Source organism: Giraffa tippelskirchi, chromosome 13, assembly GCF_054371585.1.
Source record: "Giraffa tippelskirchi isolate mGirTip1 chromosome 13, T2T-mGirTip1v1.2.pri, whole genome shotgun sequence".
NCBI lineage: Eukaryota > Metazoa > Chordata > Mammalia > Artiodactyla > Giraffidae > Giraffa > Giraffa tippelskirchi.
In genome coordinates, this window is record NC_137287.1 from 53,790,032 (window position 1) to 53,817,217 (window position 27,186).

At 36.4% G+C, this 27,186-nt stretch overlaps 1 protein-coding gene across 2 annotated transcripts in view; it reads right to left on the reverse strand.

The window, feature by feature from the left end:
• The window catches only part of MACROD2 (mono-ADP ribosylhydrolase 2), a 2,278,672-nt gene that overhangs the window by 1,857,213 nt on the left and 394,273 nt on the right, over window positions 1-27,186 (reverse strand). The window lies entirely within an intron of this gene.

The window sequence follows — 27,186 nt, forward strand, 5'->3', positions numbered from 1 at the left end:
TGATATACGTACCTGACTACTGGAAAAACCATAGATTTTACTATACAGACCTTTGTCAGCAAAGTGACGTGTCTGCTTTTTAATATGCTGGCTAGGTTGGTCATAGCTTTTCTTCCAGAGAGCATGTGTCTTTTAACTGCATGGCTGCAGTCATCATCTGCAGTGATTTTGGAGCCCAAGAAAATGAAATCTATCATTGTTTCCATTTTTTCCCTATTAGCCTGGGACTGGGTGCCATGATCTTAGTGTTTTGAACGTTGAGTTTTAAGCCAGCTTTTTCACTCTCCTCTTCCACTTTCATCAAGAGGCTCTTTAGTTCCTCTTCATTTTATGCCATTAGGGTGGTGTCATCTGTATATCTGAGGTTATTGATATTTCTCCCGGCAATCTTGGTTCCCACTTGTGACTCATCCAGAAGAGCATTTTGCACGATGTACACTGCATAGAAGTTAAATAAACAGGGTGACAATATACAGCCATGACATACCCCTTTCCCAATTTTAAATCAGTCTGTTATTCCGTGTTTGGTTCTAACTGTTGCTTCTTGACCTGCATACAGGTTTCTCAGGAGGCAGGCAAGGTGGTCTGATATTCCCATCTCTTGAAGAATTTTCCACAGTTTGTTGAGATCCACACAGTCAACGGCTTGAATGTAGTCAATAAAGCAGAAGTAGATGCTTTTCTGGAATTCTCTTGCTTTTTCTATCGTCCAGTGGATGTTGACAATTTGATCTCTGGTTCCTCTGTCTTTCCTAAATCCAGCCTTACATCTGAAAGGTCTCAATTCAGGTTCTGCTGAAGCCTGGCTTGAAGAATTTGGGGCATTACCTTGCTTGCATGTGAAATGAGCACAGTTGTATGGTAGTTTGAACATTCTTTGGCATTGCCCTTCTTGCAATTGGAATGAAAACTGACTTTTCCAGCCCTGTGGCCACTGTTGAGTTTTCCAAATTTGCTAGCATACTTAGTGCAGTACTTTCACAGCATCATCTTTTAGGACTTGAAATAGCTCAACTGGAATTCCATCACCTCCACTATATTTGTTCGTGGTAATGGTTCCTAAGGAGCACTTGACTTCACATTCCAGGATGTCTGGCTCTAGGTGAGTGATCACAACATCGTGGTTATCTGGGTCATGAAGATCTGTTTTGTATAGTTCTGTGTATTCTTGCCATCTCATCTTAAAATCTTCTCCTTCTGTTAGGTCCATAACATTTCTGTCTTTTATTGTGTCCATCTTTCCATGAAATGTTCCTTTGGTATCTCTAATTTTCTTGAAGAGATCTCTAGTCTTCCCCATTCTATTGCCTCCCTCTATTTCTTTGCATTGTTCACTTAAGAAGGCTTTCTTATTTCTCCTTGCTATTCTTTGGAACTTTGCATTCAGATGAGTATACCTTTTCTTTTCTCCTTTGCCTTTCACTTCTCTTCTTTTCTCAGCTATTTGTAAGGCCTCCTCAGACAATCACTTTGCCTTCTGGCATTTCTTTTTCTTGGGGATGGTTTTGATCACTGCCTCCTATACATTACAAACCTCCATCCATAGTTCTTCTGGCACTCTGTCAGATCTAATCCCTTGACTCTGTTTGTCACTTCCACTGTATAATTGTAAGGAATTTCATTTAGGTGATACCTGAATGGCCTAGTGGTTTTCCCTAGTTTCTTTAATTTAAGTCTGAATTTGGCAATAAGGAGTTAATGAACAGAGTCACTGTCAGCTCTAGGTCTTGTTTTTGCTGACTGTATAAACGTAAAGCTGGAAATATTAAAATAAATTAAAAAGCATAGGAAGAGAAGAAGAAATGAATTACTTTAAGAAAGAAAAGTTAACAAAATGTAGTACACAAAATTCCATATGTTTTGATAAATATTAAGAAATTAAATATTAGTTGATTTGCCCATTTAAAAAATGTAAGTAGCAGGAGCAAGAGACCTAAAAGCAAGGCACACATCAACTTTTATAGAAAAAAAATGGTATTTCAAATCCTTAAAAGTCAGAACCCAACCTGATATTTTATTTGACACCAGTAATTGTGTACATTTAGAATAAATCATTTTTCTTCCATTTTAGGACATTTTTCATGTATATAAATAAACAGTTTTATACATAACCAGTGTTTCAGTGGTGTGAATTCTTAGGAAGGTAGTTAAATATTGATTTGCCATTCTCCTGGCATAATGACCAAATAGAACAGTCCATCAATTTGTTGAACCAGTGTCCCTAAGTACTGCCAAACCGGTCAGCTTTTAATGTCTTTGCTGAATAGTTGGTTTCCATGATATCTACCAAAAAAAAAAAGAAAGGATTTTCATTGAATTGAAAGCAAAGCAGAAGACAATCCTTTCATCCACATGAAAGCTAGCTTGTCATTTGAAACTACACACAACTGAACTAGCAGCTCTTCTCAGACACCGAGACTTATTTCTTCCTCCCACCTGACAATCTCTGTTTTACCTAGAAAAGCCCAACCCCCCTCTTCTTTGCTATTAAATTCCATATGAACACCTCCCAGCTGCCAAACCTCCTAGCCTTCTCCTTTGTCTACCTTTATAGTATGTGATCAAGAGCAAATGCTCCAGTAAGCTTAAAATCTTACAGCTGCACTAAATACAATTGGGAAACAAAATCTTCTGAAATAGGACATCCTTTAATGTTTACTTTAACTTAAGCCTGTTGCTTAAACATATTTCTGTTTATTAGCTGCAAAATTCCATGTTGTTACAGGTTAAAAAATAAAGCATTCTGTAGTATAATTCATATCTGTAAGTCACAATCAAGTGACTTTTTATTCAGCTAAATACATTTTAATAATAATTTTAATCTCATCCTACAATATTTTGCTTAATCACCTTTTAAGTATACTTCTGTGATTTTTGATCCAAAATTATTTAGAGAATTTCTAATTTATAAGAAAAATCAACATTTAATTTTTCTAGAAGTAGTGTTTTGCTTTAATAGCTTTTTTTTCTCTCTTCCATTCTGAGTCACAATGAAGGAAACTTTCTTTGTAGGAGTAAAAATAGTTGAGTGTAGAACCTCAAGATCTGAAAATAGGGACTTTGAAGCCAAAAAAAAAAAGGTTTGGGTATAAAACACAGATGAAGAATTTACCTGATCTCTAATATGAGAAGGGCTTTAAAAACACACTTTTGTAAGTAAATATAACTGTTTTTAATGCATATTTCCCAAATCAAGAGAAAAAAATAACCAAGTCAATCACACAGAAAAAGAGTATATCCCTAATCAGAAGGTTTGTTTTTCTATCCATATTCAAGGTTAATCACAAACAAATAGGGAGATGAGGATACCTATTCTTAGAAATACATGGATGTTCAAACAGATTGATGACAGAAGAAAAATGAACAATGTGCAGAAAAGTGTAATATGAACTATCTCACATATTTTATTTTTCATTCTCCATCTGATAGAAATCTAATAAGTCAATTATTATTGCCATTGCATAGCCTCAATATTGCATGTTCTTATAGAAAATGCCTTTCTATCAGATGTCTCCGAAGATCTTCTTATTAGCAAGACTGAAGAATGCTTTTGTCATATTAAATATGCTCAGCTGTTTACTACATGGTGAAATAGTGTTAGAACCATTTAAAGAGGTGTCTGACATTATTAATCTATTTGACCTCTAACCTGCAGATCTAAACTGTAACTATGGTGACCAAAGCTTGACCTTACAATGCTGAGAAACTTTAAAGCTCTGCAGTATTTTGGGTCACATTGTTAAGTGAGACAAAGGGGTAAAGAAGTAATGTGACAATTTCCTGGGAATTAAGGTCAGCAGGTCAATTGTGCTGAAGCTTTTTGTGATAAGGAAACTAAATTTTTGATCTGTTAGAAGTTTTAGAATAGTACTTTGGTAGAAGGTATAAAATGTACAATGAAATCAATTTATTAAACTCTAAGGAAAAATAAAGTTAGTGTTGAACGTTCAATAATATAACATTGCTTACAAGTTTATGGATACAATGTGATATATCTGCCATTTTCACGATCACAAATAATTTCATCTGCAGATTCCTCCTCCAACTATAAATTATTCAAAATGATGAAATGATCATTTTCTAAAACAAGGACATTGTTGTCAACAAAACTGTGGCCATTTACTATAATATCTACTAAATAAAGACTACCTACACATACAATATTTATTTGCATCAGATCATTCTCTGAGAAAAGCCTAAAATAAATGAAAACAGGAGATGGAAAGAGTGAAAACCGACATTTTATGAATCAGCGATCTAAAATGGACTGGAATGGGTGAATTTAACTCAGATAACCATTATACCTACTACTGTGGGAAAGAATCCCTTAGAAAAAATGGAATAGCCAACACAGTCAACAAAAGAGTCCAAAATGCAGTACTTGGAGGCAATCTCAAAGACGACAGAATGATCTCTGTTCGTTTCCAAGGGAAACCATTCAATATCACAGTGATCCAAATCTATGCCCCAGCCAGTAACGCTGAAGAAGCTGAAGTTGAACAGTTCTATGAAGACCTACAAGACCTTCTAGAACTAACACCCAAAAAAAGATGTTCTTTTCATTATAGGAGACTGGAATTCAAAAGCAGGAAGTCAAGAGATACCTGGAGAAACAGGCAAATTTGGCCTTGGAATACAAAACGAAGCAGGGCAAAGGCTAACAGAGTTTTGCGAAGAGAACTCACTGGTCATAGCAAACACCCTCTTCCAACAACACAAGAGAAGGCTCTAAGCATGGACATCATCAGATAGTCAATATCGAAATCAGATTGATTATATTCTTTGCAGCCGAAGATAGAGAAGCTCTATACAGTTAGCAAAAACAAGACCAGAAGATGACTGTGCCTCAGATCATGAACTCCTTATTGCCAAATTCAGACTGAAATTGAAGACAGTAGGGAAAACCACTACCCCATTCAGGTATGACCTAAATCAAATATCTTACGATTCTAGAGTGGAAGTGACAAATAGATTCAAGGGATTAGATCTGATAGACAGAGTGCCTGAAGAATTACTGATGGAGGTTCATGATTTGTACAAGAGGCAGGGATCAAGACCATCCCCAAGAAAAAAAAATGCAAAAAGGCAAAATGGTTGCCTGAGAAAGCTTTACAGGTAGCTGTGAAAAGAAGAGAAGCTAAAAGCAAAGGAGAAAAGGAAAGATATAACCATTTGAATGCAAAGTTCCAAAGAAAGGCAAGGAGAGATAAAAAAGCCTTCCTCAGCGATCAATGCAAAAAAAATAGAGGAAAATGATAGCATGGGAAATACTATAGAGATCTCTTTGGGAAAATCAGAGACACCAAGGGAACATTTCATGCAAAGATGGGCACAATAAAGGACAGAAATGTTATGGACCTAACAGAAGCAGAAGATATTAAGAAGAAGTGGCAAGAATACACAGAAGAACTATAAAAAAAAAAGATCTTCATGACTCAGATAACCATGATGTTGTGAACACTCACCTAGAGCCAGACATCCTGGAATGTGAAGTCAAGGGGGCTTTAGGAAGCCTCACTATGAACAAAGCTAGTGGAGGTGATGGAATTCCAGCTGAGCTATTTCAAGTCCTAAAAGAAGATGCTGTGAAAGTGCTGCACTCAATATGCCAGCAAATTTGGAAAACTCAGCAGTGCCCACATGACTGGAAAAGGTCACTTTTCATTCCAATCCCAAAGAAAGGCAATTCCAAAGAATGTTCACTCTACTGCACAACTGCACTCACACGCTAGCAAAGTAATGCTCAAAATTCTCCAAGCCAGGCTTCAACAGTATGTGAACCGTGAACTTCCAGATGTTCAAGCTGATTTTAGAAAAGGTAGAGGAACCAGAGACCAAATTGCCAACATCTGTTGGATCGTTGAAAAAGCAAGAGAGTTCCAGAAGAACATCTACTTCTGCTTTATTGCCTATACCAAAGCTTTTGACTGTGTGGATCACAACAAACTGTAGAAAATTCTTGAAGAGATGGGACTACAAGACTACCTGACCTGCCTCCTGAGAAATCTGTATGCAGGTCAGGAAGCAACAATTAGAATTGTACATGGAACAACAGATGGTTTCAAATTGGGAAAGGAGTACGTCAAGACTATATATTGTCACTCTGCTTATTTAACTTATATGGAGAGTACATCATGAGAAACGCTGGGCTGGATGAAGCACAAGTGGAATCAAGATTGCTGGGAGAAATATCAATAACCTCAGATGTGCAGATGACACCACTCTTATGGCAGAAAGTGAAGAAGAACTAAAGAGCCTCTTAATGAAAGTGAAAGAGGAGAGTGAAAAAGCTGGCTTAAAACTCAACATTCAGAAAACTAAGATCATGGCATCTGGTCCCATCAATTCACGGCAAATAGGTGGGGAAACAATGGAAACAGTGACAAACTATTTTTTCGGTCTCCAAAATCACTGCAGATGGTGACTGCAGATATGAAATTAAAAGACGCTTGCTCCTTGGAAGAAAAGGTATGACCAACCCAGACAGCATATTAAAAAGCAGAGATATTACTTTGCTGACAAAGGTCAGTCTAGTCAAAGGTATGGTTTTTCCAGTAGTCATGTATGGATATAAGAGTTAGACTATAAAGATAGTTGAGTGCCAAAGAACGATGTTTTTGAACTGTGGTGTTGGAGAAGACTCTTGAGAGGCCCTGGGACTGCAAGGAGATCCAAGGAGTCAATACTAAAGGAAATCAATCCTGAACATTCATTGGAAGGCCTGATGCTGAAGCTGAAACTCCAATACTTTGGCCACCTGATGCGAAGAACTGACTCCTTTGAAAAGACCCTGATGCTGGGAAAGATTAAAGGAGGGAGGAGAAGGGGACGACAGAGGATGAGATGGTTGGAATGCATCACAGACTCGATGGGTCTGAGTAAGCTCTGGGAGTTAGTGATGGACAGGGAAGCCTGGTGTAATTGCAGTCCATGGGGTGGCAGAGTCGGACACGACTGAGCGACTGAACTGAACTGAACTGAAATGTAAACAGTGAGCATGTAAATATAGAGCTCTAGTAACACCATATAATGGGGACCACTCTCCTAATGTGACTGCTTCCTGTATCTAGGTGGATTCTCGCCGCATAATTAAAGTAGGATTTTACATATAAACTGTGAACCACTGTTTTCAAGACTTTCTCATCATGCCTATAATGGGCTAGATTAATCTTTTCTACAAAAAGGCACATTCTAAAGCAATGCTTTGTGGAAATTTATCCTGAAACACTGACTGTTTCTAAGCTAGTCATTGGAAGCATATTATTTAGTGTGTGTGTATGTGTGTGTGTGTGTGTGTGTGTGTGTGTGAAGAACCAGAGGTGGGACTCTTCAGAATAACAGTAAACAAGGGTATTTTCTACATAAGCAAAGCATATTCAAATAGCCCCAAACCAACTCAATTTAAAAACATACATCCTAAACAAACACTTTAGACAATTCACATTTGCCATTATTTTTATAAATAATAAAACCTATTTTGTTCTAAAGAACCTGGAAAAAGTATTATAATTCAAATATATTATACCTTATATATATAAATAGGATAGAAGTTAAACACATACAAACACACACAACAACAATCTTACCAAATACATCATCACAGGAAAAGGAACTAAATATTTCTTTCACGTTTTTCACTTGGAAGTTTGGAGAGTCTCAGAAAGCAGGACTGTTGGAAAGAGGAGACACCATTTGCAGCTTTATTTCCTTCACCTACAATATTTGTCCAAAAGGGTATGCCAGTGATTTTTTTTCCCATGTGTTCCTTAGATCTTTTCGGTGTCTTTAAACTGTGGAAAATTCTGAAAGAGATGGGAATACCAGACCACCTGACCTGCCTCCTAAGACATCTGTATGTAGGTCAAGAAGCAACAGTTAAAACTGTACATGGAACAACAGATGGTTCCAAATTGGGAAAGGAGTATGTCAAGGCTGTATATTGTCACCCTGCTTATTTAACTTATATGCAGAGTACATCATGAGAAACGCTGGGCTGGAGGAAGCACAAGCTGGAATCAAGATTGCTGGGAGAAATATCAATAACCTCAGATATGCAGATGACACCACCCTTATGGCAGAAAGTGAAGAAGAACTAAAGAGCCTCTTGATGAAAGTGAAAGAGGAGAGTGAAAAAGTTGGCTTAAAGCTCAACATTCAGAAAACTACGATCATGACATCCAGTCCTATCACTTCATGGCAAATACATGGGGAAACAGTGGAAACAGTGTCAGACTATTTTTTTGGGCTCCAAAATCACTACAGATGGTGATTGCAGTCATGAAATTAAAAGACGCTTACTCCTTGGAAGGAAAGTTATGACCAACCTAGACAGCATATTAAAAGCAGAGACATTACTTTGTCAACAAAGGTCCATCTAGTCAAGGCTATGGTTTTTCCAGCAGTCATGTATGGATGTGAGAGTTGGACTGTAAAGAAAGCTGAGCACCAAACAATTGATGCTTTTCAACTGTGGTGTTGGAGAAGACTTTTGAGGGTCCCTTGGACTGCAAGGAGATCCAACCAGTCCATCCTAAAGGAGATAAGTCCTGGGTGTTCATTGGCAGGACTGATGTTGAAGCTGAAAACTCCAATACTTTGGCCACCTGGTGTAAAGAGCTGACTCATTTGAAAAGATCCTGATATTAGGAAAGATTGAGGGTAGGAGGAGAAGGGGATGACAGAGGATGAGATGGTTGGATGGCATCACGGACTTAATGGACATGGGTTTGTGTAGACTTCAGGAGTTGGTGATGGACAGGGAGGCCTGGCGTGCTGCGGTTCATGGGGTCGCAAAGAGTCAGACACGACTGAGCGATTGAACTGAAAACTGAAACTGAAGAAGGTCTAAAGAAGACTTTAGAATGGCAAAATATTTGAGGATTAAAAAAGAAATTCAAGTGTGAGTCACTATAAATGAATTTTGACAATATACCCCAGGGAAAAGAATCATTCTAAACAAGCCACACTGGAACACAGAATTATAATGCCATGGTAGAACGAGCCATGACCAGTAAAGAATATACAGCAAATAGAACCAATCAAATCTTTTTGATTTTATGGACTAGAAGAAAAATCCTAGATTCAAAACTTTTTAATGCATTAAGTAGACAGCCACGTGGAGAAATACCTCATAGAATCCTCCAGAAACAGGTATGTACTATGAGAAGGGTGGAAGTCTACCGTAAATAAGAAATAAAATGGCAGGGGAGAGTGGAAGGCTGGGAGCTGTGACTAATGTTTGGACAGACTGAATCAAAAAGCAAAGAAACAATTTAATATCTTTCCTTTCTTTAATATATTACATTCCAAAATCTGAGCAGTTTTAATCAATACTAGCTAAAAATTTGTCACTAAAAAAGGTATAAGGCAAAATAGTTTTATGTGGACATTTATATAAAATGCTATAAAGCTCATACTTAATCATATTGTGTTATTATTACAATATACTCACCACTGGATATAATTTGCTAATATATTATTTAGGATATTTGCATGAATGTGCTTAATTAAGACTGACTAATAGTTTTCACATATATCTGTGCTATCTTTAGTTTCATTTCAGGTTTTGCTAACTTTAAAAAGCTAGTATATATTGAATTTAATTATGTTATTAGCAGAAATCAATCCAGTGAATTAAGAAGAGACATTGGGAAAATAGAAAAACTAGGGAGAAGATGTGAAGTGTTTATATTACTGAAATCCTAAATGTCAGGTGAACCAAAGATATGATTGGAATCCCACGTTTAGAAGTAGGCAATTCTATTCAGATCCAACTATACAGTGCATGCCCAACCACTCCCATTTCAAATCCTAAAGTATTAAAACAATGCAGAAAGACTCAAGCAAATGAAATATATAGTCATTAGAGGTCAGAATCTTCTTCTGGGAAGTTCAGTGGAGGAAACTGAGAAATAGGATAAGATCATGAAGAGAGTGGCCTTCATTTGTAAATAAAAGGGATTTATTGAGTGTTTAATTTCTAGAATTTGAGAACTGCAAACCTGTTTCCTTTTCCACTGTCTTGAATAATCAGTATCAACCCACTGAAGGGGATCAGGATAGATAAAAAAGAAATGTGAACAACTACTTCTTCACCTTCTTCTATGGTTATTGATTACTTAAGTTTCTAAATCTCTTGAATTAAATTTTATATTTCATCCAGCTTCTTAAATGCATGTTACACCATTTTAAAATTACTTTCTTAAATCTCTGAAATGTATTCATGTTCTCTTTCTCATCCTTAATTCATGCTTTTTGTTTTTTTAATCAGAGTTGTCGAAGTTTGTAAGTTTTCTCAGTTTTTTTAAACTGCTTAGTTTAACTATTTCTGCCTTAACTTTTAACAAGTTCTTACTTTCTTTATACTTACTGTGTTCTATTTCCTAGTTCTTTTTTTTCTACTCTTGCTTTGTAATAAGTGGTTTGGAGATTACAGATTTTCCTCTTCTTACTGCTTTGACTGTATTAATAGGTTTTGATACACAATGATGCATATTTTGCTTATTCTAAAAAGTTTGTGATTTCCATTTTAATTTCCTCATAAATGAATATATTGGGTTGGACAAAAAGTCCATTAGGTTTTTTCAGCAAGATGGTACAGAAATACCCAAATGAACTTTTCAGCCAACCAATAATAAGCACATTTTATATTTTTTAAGTTTCCAAATGGAAGGAAAAATTTAATCATACTTTTATTAATATGTTTTAAAATTAATATACTGCCATTAAAGGATGAAGCTATGTGATTCTTCACTTGCAGTTTTTGTGAAATCCCCTGTATTTGAAATGAATATGTGTTCTCTGTTAACTTACAGCACAGTCTTTTCTACACGTCTCTCAGAATTGCATAAGTAATTGAACAGGTTAGAAACTGAGGCTCAGAGAGATAGCCAACTACCTATCTAAGCACTCACTAAGTAAGTGATGAGGCAAAAGTAAGATCTGCACAAAGCTTATACTCTTAATAACTTTAACCAATGGCTTCCATAATTATTCATTCCCTTACCTTTCTCTCCCTAGTCTATGAATTAGCTGACAGCAAACCTTACTTCACATTCTATCACAGAAGCTTTACTCTGGTCACCCGCAAATAACCACCCATCCTGGCATTCACCTCTTATCTAGTGCCTTCTCCTTAAACTGGTCTGGTTGAGACTCACACAGAATATGGCCTGGTGATTCCATGTTTGCCTTCTTAAGAGTGCATGTAAAAAAACTAGATTACCCAGCTTGAAGGACCACATAGAGAGACTAAGTGGAGAGGCCATGTGTAAAAGCTCCATGGAGAGAGAGGTTCTGATACTGCATGGAGGAGAATAAAAAATTCAGTTAACCAAGAGAAACAATCCACAGCCATCCAACGCCAGTCAGGCTGCTCTAGACATCCCTGCTGAGCAGTCAACATGTAAGTGAAGAGGCCAACTCAGAGGTTCCAGCTTCTGGAGACGTCATGTGGAACAGAGAGAGTTCATTCCTAACACACTGTCTAAATTCCTGACACATAATCTGTGAGAAATAATAAAATGACTGGTATCAGGCTACAAAGTCTGGGGACAGTTTGTTATACAGCAATAAAAAACCAAAACAGCAGTCGATAGAGCAAGGATTGTTGAACGAATGAATGAATGAATGATAAGTGAATTGGCAACTTGATTTATCATGGATATTGGACTTATTTTGCATGCACATTAAAAAGCAACTTTATTTTCTAGAAAAATTATTCAAGCTCATATAATTTTAAATAGGACAGCGCATTAGAGTGTTTCCTAGTACAGTGTTAGAAACCATTCAACAGCAAGTGCTATTAGAAGTTGTCTCTGTACCAGGACCTCTGCAGGGCTCAAAGATCACAATAGTGAGCAAAACCAAAATAGGTGCCATGTAGCTCTCAGTATGATGAAGAAGTTGGACAGATAATCACAGAGAAGTCAAACTGTCTACTATGATGAAGGTCACAGAGGAGAAGAACATATAATTAGAACACAGAAGCATTCAAGGGAACTGATGTGATCAGGCAGGTCAGGGAAGACATTTGAGAGGAACTAAAATCTGAAGAATGGGAAGGATTTATTTAGATGAAGAAAGAAAGGAAGATTAGTGCTGGAAGACAGAACCCATGTGCAAAAGGCTTATAGTGTAAGGCAGTCTGGCAAAGGCCTCTTGAAAATATATAATAACCATAGAAACACTAAGGAGATTCTAAAAGTCTATTTGTTTGGTTCATTGATTACTTTTCTTGACTTCTAATAATCTCAATATAGTAACTGCACACTAGTCGAATATGTACAAAGATAATATGTACATTGTCTTTTCAATAATGAGAAGAACGAACTTTCTTCTTATTATGTTAATAAGAACAAAAAGGCATATATGCAGACAGGTGAGATGAAATATGATCAAAGTTATTTTTAAACCTTATAAAAAGCTGGATTAGCCTACGAATATGATGTTTCAATATAAAGAAGTTCAGTATAAATTGCTCAAAAATGACAAAATATGAGAGCAAAAGTTGTAATTAACACAAGGCAAGAAAGGGAATCATTTCATATGAGAAATAATTTAATATTTTTAAACTTAAATTTTAGTATCCTAAGCAAATCTCTTTTATAATTAAAAATTTCCCCATTGAGTTCAAAATGTGTGTAAGTTAATTCAATACTATTAATAATACAATGACTGTTTAATTTTTAGGATCTTCATCTGCACATTTACACAATAACGTTTTAGTGTGCTACCACATAGACTCCAAATGCAATTGTTTACCTAGCAAGTAACAGGGAAAGTCTTTGTTTCTTAGAAAAAAGAAATTGGCTTTTATGTGTTCCTTGAAAGGAAATTCAGTAAAAAATCATGCATTTAAATAATATTGAGGTAGTGATACCAATGGATTAAGGACAAGAAATTTAAACTTTAAAGCTGGCACTCTGACCCTGAAATAGACTACTGTCCTGACCCCACCCTCAGTCTTGCAAATTTAATTAAATCTGAGTTCTGAGCAGTAGATAAAAGTAGTTGAGAAAATCCCTTATAGGAATTTATTAAAGGAATCCTTTACATTCTCTTCTCTCTTAAAAAAAAAAAAAAAAATTCAGGTAAGGGAAAATTTCAACTCAAGTACTTCCTGTTTTCACAAACCCAGAAAAACAAAGCTTTGCCCTTAAAGTCCTTCCAATCTCACTATTTGGAAGTTGAATCCAAGCTGAACTTTCATCAAACTTTATTTTTGCTCTTTTCATTCCTCAATGCTTTTTTCCAGCAATTAACTTTGGTCTCTAATAATTAAAAGATACTATATAACATGAGAATTCAATTACAACTCATACATTAATAATTTTTCCAAAATCATTCTTAACCACATTAGTTTGTAAAGTATTGAATAAGAATATAATAATAAAATTTTAAATGACAATCTCACAATGGCTGATAAAAGTTAATACCCATGTGTGTCTAATAATAGTCTTGACAGTTCTGTGGTAATCATTTCTCATTGTAAAAGCAATACAACAACTGTTTCTAACTTCACAAAAGTTTACATCTCATTTTGTTAAAAAATCTTGCAGTTGCCAACAATTCAGAATTATTTTCTGCAGCCAAAATTTTCAGTTGCACAAAGGTTATTTATGAAATGATTTTTCACTTTATTTACTCTGAAGCTGTGTGGGAAAAAATGGAGTGTATTTCCACAATAGGTATTTATCAATTATATTTTAGACACTTTTAACGAGGGTGGTGGACACAGCACAGAGAAGAACTAGAGTTTCTATACTTTAAAAAAATTATGTGGATAATTTAGTTAGGAGAGGAAAAGTAAACAGGAAACAAGACCGTATATTACTATGTCACCATTGTATTTAAGAGACAGTGCATATCACATCACATGATAACTAAGGCCCCAAAAGGAAACTGCTAGTGGAGTCAGTGAAACGGCAGACAGAGTAGGCAGCTCTGAGCCTGTGCCCTCACAGAAACATCAAGAAATCAAACAAAACTTTCAGAATCAACTTGGTCAGAACTCTGGGAAACAATCTGAGGTTGCAACAACCTAGTGAACACTGAATCAGAGCAAAGAAAACTTTAAAATGGCAGGATATATTTGTGATGTTTTCGTTTGCCCTTGCCCTAACTCCCTCCCTCAGAGAAGGCAATAGCAACCCACTCAAGGACTCTTGCCTGGAGAATCCCATGGACAGAGGAGCCTGGTAGGCTGCAGTCCATGGGGTCACGAAGATTTGGACACGACTGAGTGACTTCACTTTCACTTTTCACGTTCATGCATTGAAGGAAATGGCAACCCGTTCCAGTGTTCTTGCCTGGAGAATCCCAGGGATGGTGGGGCCTGGTGGGCTGCTGTCTATGGGGTCGCACCGGGTCGGACACGACTGAAGCGACTTAGCAGCAGCAGCAGCAGCAGCAGCTCCCTCTCTAGTTTAACAACAGGCTTAAAGATGGCAGCTAGCTCACCTAGTCTACTACCCTGGTCCTGTGTTCCAGAGAAGTCAGAGAAGACACTCACAAAGAATTCTGTGTGTTCTAACCATTCTGGGGACTACCTAGGGAAGTAATGTATGGCACCTGATTTTGTTTTGCCTATCTAGGAACTTACTTAGAAAAGTGACAAGAATTCTTTGATAATATTGTAAGGTAAACAAAAATCCACAGTTTTCTGGGGTAAAACATAATGACTGAGGCATACAATACAGAAACCAAAGCCAGGAAGAAAAAGTTGGAGAGAGTTACTCTTTTTTTTGTTTTTTGAAAACAGGGCCTGTATAAACACTCATGTAAACTGGTTGAAAAAGTATAAAGGTACATGTCCAGAAAAGACCTAATCAGACATTATGCCTTCACCTATGTCTGAACTGTAGGATAAGCACAAGCAAGAAATTAAGGTTAATGCAGAGATAAAAAGTGGCCTGGCAAACTGTTGAAGGAGTGCCCCAGCAAAAGCCAATCTACAAGAATTACAAGAGGTTTAGAGATATATTTTCCCTTTTTCCCCCCTATTCTTCTTTGTTTCTTCTTTTTCTTTCTTTATTCTCTTGTTCTCTTTCCTATTTTTTCCGCTTATTTTGCTTTCTGGCATTCAGGTTAATCTCCATCTGTAAAGACACTAACTGAACACAAGCTAAAGGAATGGGGACATTAGAGACCCATGTGACAAAGAAAACAGACTTTAAAAATTAGATCAAAACATCACTAAACAAATAGTTCCAGGATACATAAAGCAATAAAAATAAACGCAGGAGTGGGGGGGATCTGATTTCCAGAGTTAGCACATTAGAATATTAAAAATGTCCAGTTTGCAACTAACAACCTATGAAGAATGCAAAAAATAAGGAACTCTGATCCATTAACAGAAACTATCCCTGAGGAAGCAGAGGAATTGGACTTATTAAATAAGGACTTAAAATCAACTTTCATAATAAATCAAAGGGCTAAAGGAAACCAGAAATAAGATATCTATACAAACAGAAAATATAAAGATAGATAGAAATTACAAAAAGAACTCTGATCCATTAACAGAAACTATCCCTGAGGAAGCAGAGGAATTGGACTTATTAAATAAGGACTTAAAATCAACTTTCACAATAAATCAAAGGGCTAAAGGAAACCAGAAATAAGATATCTATACAAACAGAAAATATAAAGATAGATAGAAATTACAAAAAGAAACCAAAGGGGAACAAAATGAAAAGCTCACTAAAGGATTTCAATTGCAGATTTGAGTAGGCAGAAGAAAGTATTAGTGAACATAAATGTACAGAGACTAAGAGAACTTTGGGACACAATCATGCATACCAACGTACACATAATGGCAACCTCAGATGGATAGCAGAGAAAGAGGCAGAGAGAATATTTGTAGAAATAATGGCCAAAAATTTCCCAAGTTTGGTAAAATACACAAATCTACATATTCAAGAAGTTCAGCAAACTTCAAGAGTATAAATGCAAAGAGATCTACAGAGAGACACATTATAATCAAATTGTCAAAAACAAAGGGCAAAAAGGGAATTTGGAGACCAAAAAAGGACAAGCAACTCATCATTCATACAAAGGATCTTCAATAATATTAACAGAAATCATGGAGGCCACAAGAGAATGAAATGAAACTTTTTAAGTGCTAATAACAACTGTCAACCAAGAATGCTATAACTAGCAAAATTAACCTTTAGAAATGAGAAATTAACACAGTCTCAAGACAAAAAAATTGTGAGAGAAGGTGATAAAATATGATGATAAACTAATGAAAATGATTTTTATCATGATATGATGATTTCGGTGTTGACCATCTGCTGATGTCCATGTGTAGAGTCTTCTCTTGTATTGTTGGAAGAGGGTGTTTGCTATGACCAGTACGTTCTCTTGGCAAAATTCTATTAGCCTTGGCCCTGCTGCATTCTGTACTCCAAGGCCAAATTTGCCTGTTACGCCAGGTGTTGCTTGACTTCCTACTTTTGTATTCCAGTCCCCTATAATGAAAAGGACATCTTTTTTGGGTGTTAGTTCTAGAAGGTCTTGTAGGTCTTCATAGAACCGTTCAACTTCAGCGTCTTCAGCATTACTGGTCGGGGCGTAGACTTGGATTACTGTGATATTGAATGGTTTGCCTTGGAAACGAACAGAGATCATTCTATCGTTTTTGAGACTGCATCCAAGTACTACATTTCGAACTCTTTTGTTGACCATGATGGCTACTCCATTTCTTCTAAGGGATTCCCGCCCACAGTAGTAGATATAATGGTCATCTGAGTTAAATTCACCCCTTCCAGTCCATCTTAGTTCGCTGATTCCTAGAATGTCGACGTTCACTCTTGCCATCGCCTGTTTGACCACTTCCAATTTGCCTTGATTCATGGACCTAACATTCCAGGTTCCTATGCAATATTGCTATTTACAACATCGGACTTTGCATCTATCACCAGTCACATCCACAGCTGGGTGTTGTTTTTGCTTTGAAATTAAAATTAAAATTTACTATGAAATTAATCTACTCAAGAAGCTGCATGAAATCCTTTTAAGTCCTCAGAGTGACATTCAGTACACTCTTTATTTCCGAGTATTTTACTATTCCCTAGATATGTAACAACACCTGCTACTTCAAAGTAGATTAAATTGTTAAAAAGAATTGTTCCTCTTTGAAACTGATCCTTTACCCCCATATTTCACTCTGCTTTCACCTCAAACCTGAAATGGTCTTTGCTTTTTAAAATGAATAATTTTGCCATTTGAAGGGAAAAGTATATTACAGCTGCAAAGAGAAGCTGAATGTTTCAAAGAACTATTCCTGGCATCTTTTAGAATAAGACGCATTTAAGTCAAAGAGATGGCTTTGTGTGAGATCAGAAGCAAATCCAAAGTTTTAGTGGGGGATAAAACTTTTGGCCATTTCCCAAAATCTCAAGAGCGCCACCTTACTTACACATTCATTTGTGTGAATCTTATCATTATCAAATGTACTCACATATTTACTGTGTGTATGAATTTCCTGATGGATGAATAGAAATTGCTCTCTGCTCAAGTTCACCAGTAGGTCATCATTGGTCTGCAACCTGCAGTTCTAAGGATAAGTCAGTGAGAATCACATTTCATGGCTTTATGGGCGATATTTGGTGACCGAGGTTTGCCCTATGGAACCCAACATTTAACTTAGAAATATTTGTGAACAGGATCATTTCCTGTCTTCCTTTTCCTTTATTCTAGAGGTCACTGCCACTAGAAGTATGACCAAACTGAGAAACAAGAAGTAAAACAGATTTTCATTTCAATTTAAAAAATTCCATATTCATAGAATAGAATACATAGATATACTGTCAAAATAGTTAATCCTCATCTAAATTTTTTATTATATTAATAAGTGCTCAATATTGAATAAAGGCAGGAAATAGAGAAAAATACTAAAAAGAAATGAAAAGTTGCCCATCATCTACATCTTGTAAAATGTACTAAGATAGTTCTGATACACAGAGTTGAGACTGTTGCTGCTGGTGATTAAGAATGACAAGATTATCTCATAGATTAGTAGACTACAATTGTAGCAAACTGCACTTCCTGAAGATGACTGCAACAATATTTCCCAGTCCTCACAGTCTTCTGTGACTTTGACACTCCCATGGAGAGGAGGGTGTCTGTGTTCCCTCCTCTTAAATCTGGATGGATTTGTGACTAATGGAAATCATATAAGTAGGTGACTACTGAGGACAAGTTACAAAAATCTGATGGACTTCTCCCCACTTCTCCTGAGATGCTCATTCTTAAAACCCAGCCACCAGGCCTGTGAAGGGGCCAACTTGAAGAGTACAGAGGTCCCCAGCCACAGCCCTGGCTGTGCTCTAAGCAGAAGTCAGTATCAACTGTGTGAGTCATCCAACTTGAAGGTATATCCTCCAGGCCCCAGGTCAGCCACCCTAGCTAATGCCATTGTAGATGGAGATGATCTGTTAACTATTGAGATTTGCACACAAAATACATTATTGTTTGTGTTTTAAGGGCACTATGGTTTTAGGGTGGTTTATTATGAGGCAACAGATAAATACTCCAGCTAATAGCTAATAGTAAGAGCAAGTATAACAGAAAAGGTAAGCATTTATTAATACTACATGGCAACACTATAAAAGGGTTTTAAACATTGTAACTCAGTTAATTCTCACAATTACCCTTATGGCATAAAGAGTACTATTACTCCAAATTTACATTTCAGGATATTCAAAAACACATACAAGTTAAGTAATTCACCCACAAATTAATTAACTGAGAAAGTAGAACTGGGCTATGCACCAGGAGGTCCAGCTACAGAGCTGATGCCCTTAACCACAACACTGAGCAGTGGGAGCACATACTACTTAATTAAGATTCAATAGTGTGCAGCTGAATCAGGATCTGCTTCCCCCAGCTCTCTGCTCAGCCACATTCTCTTCTTCCTAATGAGAAAGACACACTACCAGATGGACTACTCCCTCCCCAACACTGAGGTTCAGACAGATTGAGTTATTAGCTTACGCTACAGTGTCCATGCTAGAGATCCAAAGCCAGGTCTATCCAACACCAAAATTTACACTCTTTCTATTATTTTATGGTACCCCAGTCCAACACCAAAATTCACACTTTTTCTATTATTTTATGGTACCCATTGGGCTAATGGATGATTGCAGTTGATGGGTGATAAAAATTCAAGTTAATTATCTTTACTCTAGCTAACACACAATGTATATGGGAACAGAATTGTTTTCCAAATCATATTTTCCCAAGGACAATGAAACAAATGTTCTAATTTTGGATACATAGCTACGAGGCAAGGGAATTTCTGAATTAAAAATTACTGTTCACATATAGAAAACTTGCACAAATTTTTGGTTTCAGGACTCCTTTATATTCTTAAAAATGATTGAGTATCCCAAAGAGCTTTCATTTATGTGGATTATAGTTCTCAATGCTTAATACATTAGAAATTAAAACAGAATTATTAAAAATACTTATAAATTCAATATTCTAAAGAATAAATCACATATACATTTACATAAATATGTTGTGAGGAAAAAAGCTATCTCCAACAAACAAACAAAAAAACTTATTCAGAAAAATATCACTGTTAGTCTCACAAATCACTTTAACGTTTGATATAAGAAGGGACAACTGGGTCCCATCTCTGCTTTGATATTTTCAATTTGCTGTGAGATTACAAGCCATACAGCCTCTGAAAGACTCCACTTCACATGTATAAAATATTCAGTGTGAAAAAGACAACATTTAATACCATCATAAAAGCAGTTTTGATCTTACAGATTCTAAAGAAGAATCCTCACATTACTTTAAAAAATTGCTAGTATACATATACAAAAAGTTGCTAGTCACTTAATATTCAGTAAGGAAAAGAATAGAATAATATTTGTATGACCTTCACATAGAAGATAATTTTTGGACTAGACACAAGAAGTACAAACCTTTAAGTTATAGAAACTTCTTTTTTAAAAGTAAAAAGACAAGCCATTTATTGGCAGAAGGCACTTCCAACACAACTTTATAGACAATTATTATTCAGAATATACTTTTGAAACTGTTACAAATCAATAACAAAAACACAAATGATTCTAGAGAATACTAGGCAAAAATACAAATAAGGCTTTTCGCAGAAGAGAAAACCCAGAAGGCCTATAAATGTCTGGAAAGGTAAGCAACCCACCAGAAGCAGAAAAATGCCGAGGTATACAATAAACATTATTTTTTTCATGCTCATTAGATTGGCAAAAACAAACAAAAGCTCTGATAATCAAGGATTCATTTGCTACTGATGAGAATGTAGCAGCCTCTTTAGGAATAAAGCAGACACTGCTTACTGCCTACTTGTCATCCACCATCCCCATCTTCCGTCCTAACAGCATATTTTGTGCTGTTATCAACTCTCCTTTTCTGCCATCCAGTCATCATGGTCTTATCTTGTAAGTAATCAATTTAGTCATTGACATGTGATTCAGTTCTAGCCAATAAGACATGAAAGAAAGCTATTCTAGGAAGTTTCCCTGCTCTTCAAAGGAAATAAAAAGATACAATGACTTTGGCCATTGTTTTGTCTGCACTTGATTCTTTGCAACCAAGAGGAAAGAGTAAGCCATTGAGTCAATGAATAAGCCAAGCCTAGAGCATCCCTACTTCTGGACTTCTTGGTATGTGAGGTAATAAATTTCTTTATTTAAGCCACTTTGAAGTCCATTGTCTGTTATTTGAAGCTGAAAGTACCATAACAAGAAGAAGAATTTCACAATATCTAGTAGAGTATTGTGTACCGACAGCCATCCCCTAAGACCCAGAAATTCCATTTCGAGGTACATAAGCCAGAGAAGAGGAGATATGTAAATGAGTATTCCTTGCACTTTTATTTGTACAGGGGGACAACTGAACGCAATGTTGTAGCTTATTACTGATTAATTTTTGTTAAAATAAGTATTAATTTTTGTAACAGGTAGATAATTGTTAATACTTTTAAATACCTTTTTCTGTCCTTCTGGAATGAGGCTGTCACTATTTTGAATTATGAGATCAAAGCCACCCAATATAAGGCAAGAAACTAGAAGAATCCCAGGTCACTGAGTGGAGGGCCATGACCACCCTGGACTATGTACCTGGACTTTTTCACAAGTGAGAAGTTAACTTCATGTTAAGTCATTCTTTTAATTTTTTATGGCTAATAGCTGACCCTAATTTAATTAAATAATAAGAAAACATAGACTGAAAATACACCACCAAATTCATGACAGTGGATGCTTCTGGGGAAGGAAAGAGGTAGTGGATTAGAGAGAAAATGATATTTCAACTTTATATCAATGTATGTATAAGAATATATATTCTTATATTCTATTTTAAGGATCTAAAGCAATAAATAATTAAAATAAATGAAACATTATGTGTGTTTAGTTACTCAGTTGTGTTCAACTCTTTGTGACCTACGGACTGTAGCCCACCAGGCTCCTCTGTCCATGGGATTCTCCAGGCAAGAATACTCGAGTGGGGAGCCAGGGGATCTTTTCAACCCAGGGATGGAGCCCAGGTCTCTTGCATTGCAGGCAGACTCCTTTTCTGTCTGAGCCACCAGGAAAGTTAAACCTTTGTTAATTTTAGGTGTTGCATATTCTGTTTCATTGCTCTCTGTACTTCCCTTTGTTTAACTTCTCAAAAAAAAAAAAAGGATGATATAGACATCCTTATGTAGACAAAATTACCCAAAAAGAAAAATATAAATAAAAGAGGAAGGAAAGAGGGAATGAAGTAAAAAAATTCCTTATGGCCCAAAAAGAAAGAAATGTGGTCCTTCTATGTATACTAATTTAAACAATATCAAGACCAATTTTATCTCCTATTAAGATGAAGATTAATCACCCAGACTTGTCAAGGATGCAGGGGTTGGGAGAATACATCCTTTCTGGAGGGCAATCTTGTGATTACAGCAAATTAATTAAAAAATGTCAGTTCTATGAAGCATCAGTTTTACCTCAAAGAAGTTATCTTAATAAATTTCAGCACAAAGATTTAGTTAAAAGGATTTTCATCATAATTTTGATTATAATCTTAAAAAATTGAGGAACACATAAATGCCCAAAGAGACAGACTAGTTACAGTGACTGCTATCTGTGCAAACAAAGGCATACTATGCTCCCATTATAACTGATGCTATCCAGTCATATTTGATAATGCAGAGACAATTTGACAATTTTCTTCAGTGAAAAAAGTTACAATAATAAAAATAAAAACAATAAGTATAATACATATTTTCTTAATTTTATTTGTTTGCATATAGATATGTTATACAAATCTTAAAAGATTTACACTACCTTCTATTGACACTGAATACTGGGAATTCATTTTTATTTTCCTCTTATTATTATCATTTTTTTCTAACTTTCTACAAAAACTTTACAGTGTCATTTAATGATTGTAAATTATAAAGTGAATTGTAACACTTGATTACAACAGGTCTGATGAAATTAAAGTGCATAATTAAATTAAAACATGCATAAATGGTTCCTAACAGCATAGGCTTCAGAGTCATTCTGTCTTTTCCCAAACAACATTTATTTTTATATAAGATTGTAAGCATCCTATATTAGAGATGCTGCTGCTGCTGCTGCTAAGTCGCTTCAGTCGTGTCCGACTCTGTGCGACCCCATAGATGGCAGCTCACCAGGCTCCGCCGTCCCTAGGATTCTCCAGGCAAGAATACTGGAGTGGGTTGCCATTTCCTTCTCCAGTGCATGAAAGGGAAAAGTGAAAGTGAAGTCGCTCAGTCGTGTCCGACTCTTAGAGACCCCATGGACTGTAGCCTATCAGGCTCCTCCGTCCATGGGATTTTCCAGGCAAGAGTACTGGAGTGGGGATATTAGAGATATATTGAGGTAAAAAAAATGCAAGTGAGGCATAATTCCACCAAAATCAATCCTTGAGACTTACAGGTGAATTAGTGGCTTTCTTTAACTGCTGAGTGAAGAAGTGCGTTCATTTGTTTACTAATGAAGGATGTTGTTCATACAGGATAAGTCAAACGCAGGAATGAGGTTCAGAAGACCCAAGTGTAAACAGAAATGCCTGTTAGGATTCTGGCACACAACATGGTAGATGACACATTCTGAACTGGTATAACTTTCTTCTGAATGCTTTATTTCCTGTACTTTCTGACACAAATTATAATGAACTCTTAATGACACAGTACTTTCATTCCATGTTCTAAAATCTATATATTCTGGTTTCATATTTTGAATGACTTCATTGTCTCCACTAACATTACTAGATGTTAATCTGGGTACAAACCAGAAGGCTCTGAGAGCTGCCCCATATTCCTAATGGACAAGTGGATGATTTATTGTGTCTTGCGGGCTCATGTACACAACTCCATTTAATAGGCATGGCTTAGTTATGCCATTCTAACTTTCTCAGCATATGTTGGCTTTCACCATCCTAAAGCAGGTGGTTTCCTTTCCAAGTAGAGAAGACCCTTCCTATTGAAGGGATTATACTCCTGAATGTAGACAGATAATAACTTGGGAATCCCAGGGACTCTACTGTAAACTTACAAGAAGAAGCTTTTGGAAAGCCTCAACAGTCTTTCCTGGAAGAGCCGAGGAAGGGTAGGAGCTGAGCAAGGTCATGTCCCTTAAAAACCTAAGTTAGTAACATATCTTCATATTTGAATACCTTTCCCCCTCTTCAGCAATCAAATTTTAGGATTTTAGTCTCGACTTAGCTTCCCATCAGTCTGTTCATACAATCACCATTATTGGAATACTAGTCTCATACTATTCGTTTCCTCAAGTCTATGAATTTCTCTTTTCTTCCTCACTGGTCTCTATTTCAGCAACCTCTTTTATCCTTCCCAAAAACTCATAACAAGGATGAGTGAGGATGAATTCATGATATGCTTCAGGAATGTTCTCAGAGAATTTCTTCTATATTCTTGCTTGCACTTACCACCATAGTAACTGGTAAAAACTTCAAAATCTACCTATTGTGGCTCTCTTCCCCTCAAACTGTTGCTATTTAGCAGCTCTAGTTCTTCTTAATGTCTCTTCCAAACCTTTCCCTCCTTAGCTGCTATCAGTCTCATTTCAAATACAGTTTTGTAGTCCTCCTGGTGGCTCAGAGGGTAAAGCGTCTGCCTGCAATGCGGGAGACCTGAGTTCAATCCCTGGGTAGGGAAGATCCCCTCGAGAAGGAAATGGCAACCCACTCCAATATTCTTGCCTGGAAAATCCCATGGACATAGGAGCCTGGTAGGCTACAGCCCATGGGGTCGCAAAGAGTTGGACACGACTAAGTGACTTCTCTCTTTCTCTCTTTGTAGCACAGAGTGCATTGGCTACATTTCTCCTGACTTTCTCAATCATGGACCAAGGTCACATTTCTCTGTTCTCTGGGATTGCTTAGGAGCCAGTATCTAGCAGTCAGGAGATGGTTTTGACCCATCTATATGTATTAGTAGATAGAGCAACTTTAGAAGGTTGGTTAAAGAGTCTGGAAACAAAGAATGAATCAAAGTGACCAGACTGACAGCACATACCACCTTCAGAGTACTCAGAATAAGTTCCTACATCTGCTATGCAATTAATTTCAGCTGCATTAGAATGGAGATGATAATATTGTTTTGTATGGTCAAGAAGACAAGAAATAAATATGATTTAAAAGTTCCTGAAGACTATTTTTGTTAAGTGAAGAAGACAGGATATAAATATGATATGGTGGTGGTTTAGTCACTAAGTCCTGCCCGACTCTTGTGACTCCATGGACTGTAACCTGCCAAGCTCCTCTGTCCATGGAATTCTCCAGGCAAGAATACTGGAGTGGGTTGCCATTTCCTTCTCCAGGGGATCTTCCCAACCCAGGAATCAAACCCGAGTCTCCTGCATTACAGGCAGATTCTTTACCAACTGAGCTAAAAGGGAAGCCTAAATATGATATAAAATATCCTTATAATTACTTAACATTTGTAATAATTGATTTCAATATTTATAATATTTCTACTTCCTATCAGAAAGCTATGTCTACTTTCTGTCTGAAAGCCATATCTATTTTCTATCAGAAAATTATACTGAAAGCACACAAGATGCAACATACTTTTCTCTAAGTTCTTTCAAAAATATGATAGAAAGGTTTGCTTACAAGGAACATATAACTATAACAAACAAAACTGTTAGCTTTTATGGCAATCAAAATTTTACATAAAGTAAAAATCAAGCAAATATAAAAAGATGTATGTCCCACTTTCAAAAAATATTTAAAAAATGTTAACCCAGATTTTTTTTTTACATCAAACCTCTGTCATTTACATTTTACTTGTTCTTTCCTCTTCTTTTGTTAACCAGTAAGCTTTGCTTTTTGTCAATAAGCTATGATCTGATAAGCTTATTTCAGACTCACCCCAGGGAAGTAGGGGAGGACAGAATTACAGGTGAGCACTTCAGAGTGACAAGTCTGTTCCCTGGGCCACTGAAGAAAACAAAGAGGAGCTGCTTGGGAAGTGACTCACGGAGCTTCCGTATTGCTTCTGTGTAAACACGAGATTTAAACTACCAACAAGCTGCCTCCCAAACAAAAATTACTAATTTTTAAAAAGTAACATTTTTTAAATCACATATCAACTCTATCCTCATTTAAAAAAAACAATTTATTAAGGATAAAAGCCCACTAAGACATATTGGCAATATCTGTGCACTTTTAACCAGACTCATCAATTCTAGATCTTAATTTTGAAACCCACATATGAAACCTAGGAAAGTACCTACAAATTTGTAGCACTAATACATTTTAAATGTCAAACAAAAGGAATAAAAACTTATGTAATGAAAGAATTATAAATGTCTTTAAATTCCCCAAATTTGAGGTGAATCACTTAGAGTATGAAGGAAGTGAAACAGAGGGGACCATAGACATCATTTAATCTATAACATATTTGTCATGAATCATGGTCAGGAAATTTATTAAATAAGTAGATTTATATTCAAGACAATTTCCCATGATAATTTTTAACTTATTTTAAATAGATGGTATTGTAAAACATTCACTTAGTCCAAATCTAATTGATTAATAATATTTCATTCCTTAAAAAATTTGGCAGATAATCAATACATGCCAATTCTTAAGGGAAAAAATATCAATTGTAGTACATCTGCTTCTCCCAGACAGTGCCAAGGAGGAACAGTTTCCATGATCATTTATAAACAGGTATAATATAAAACAGTTTTTGAGTATAGTGAAAGTGTAAGTGGCTCAGTCGTGTCCAATTCTTTGGGACCCCATGGACTGTAATCCACCAGGCTCCCCTGTCCATGGAATTCTCCAAGCATGAACACTGGAGTGGGTTGCCATTCCCTTCTCCAGGGTATCTTCCAGACCCAGGGATTGAACCCCAGTCTCCCGCATTGCAGGCAGATTCTTTACCATCTGAGTCACCCCCTCAGTTTTTGATTCTACCTTAAATATGTTTCTTTCAACATTAAACCTGTTTATGAGCTCAGTCACTCAGTCATGTCTGACTCTTTGCGACTCCATTGACTGTAGCCCCTCAGGCTCCTCTGTCCATGGGATTTCCCAGGAAAGAATGCCGGAGCAAGTTGCCATTTCCTACTACTCTAGGGGATCTTCCCCACCCAGAGATAGAACCTGTGTCTCCTCCATTGGCAGGCAGATTCTTTACCACTGTGCCACCTGGGAAGCACCAAACATATTTATGTGCCCAAGTAACTTGGACTTTAGGAAAATATCAGTCTTAAAAGAGGTAACTTCAAACACAAGGAAAATACAGAGATGGTTTGGAAATAAGATAAATCTCACAACTATTTCAGAAAACACTCCTCTCAGAAAATTTATTTGGGTACCTAAAAATTAGCACCAATACTCCAGAAACAGTGAAACAATAAGATGGTTGGCAAGTTCTGACAGCTTTGGTAGATATTAACAATGAGTTATGTAGAAGGATCATGTGGCTCCAGGGTAATCCACATGTATGATAACTAGTAAATACATATCTCAATAATTAGAGGTATATTGATCTACTCTCTGTCAGTGAGAACTGACTATTGATCTGCTCTCAGTCAATGAGAACTGACTCACTGGAAAAGACCCTGATGCTGGGAAAGATTGAAGGCAGGAGGAGAAGGTGATGACAGAGGATGAGATGATTGGATGGCATCACCAACTCGATGGACATGA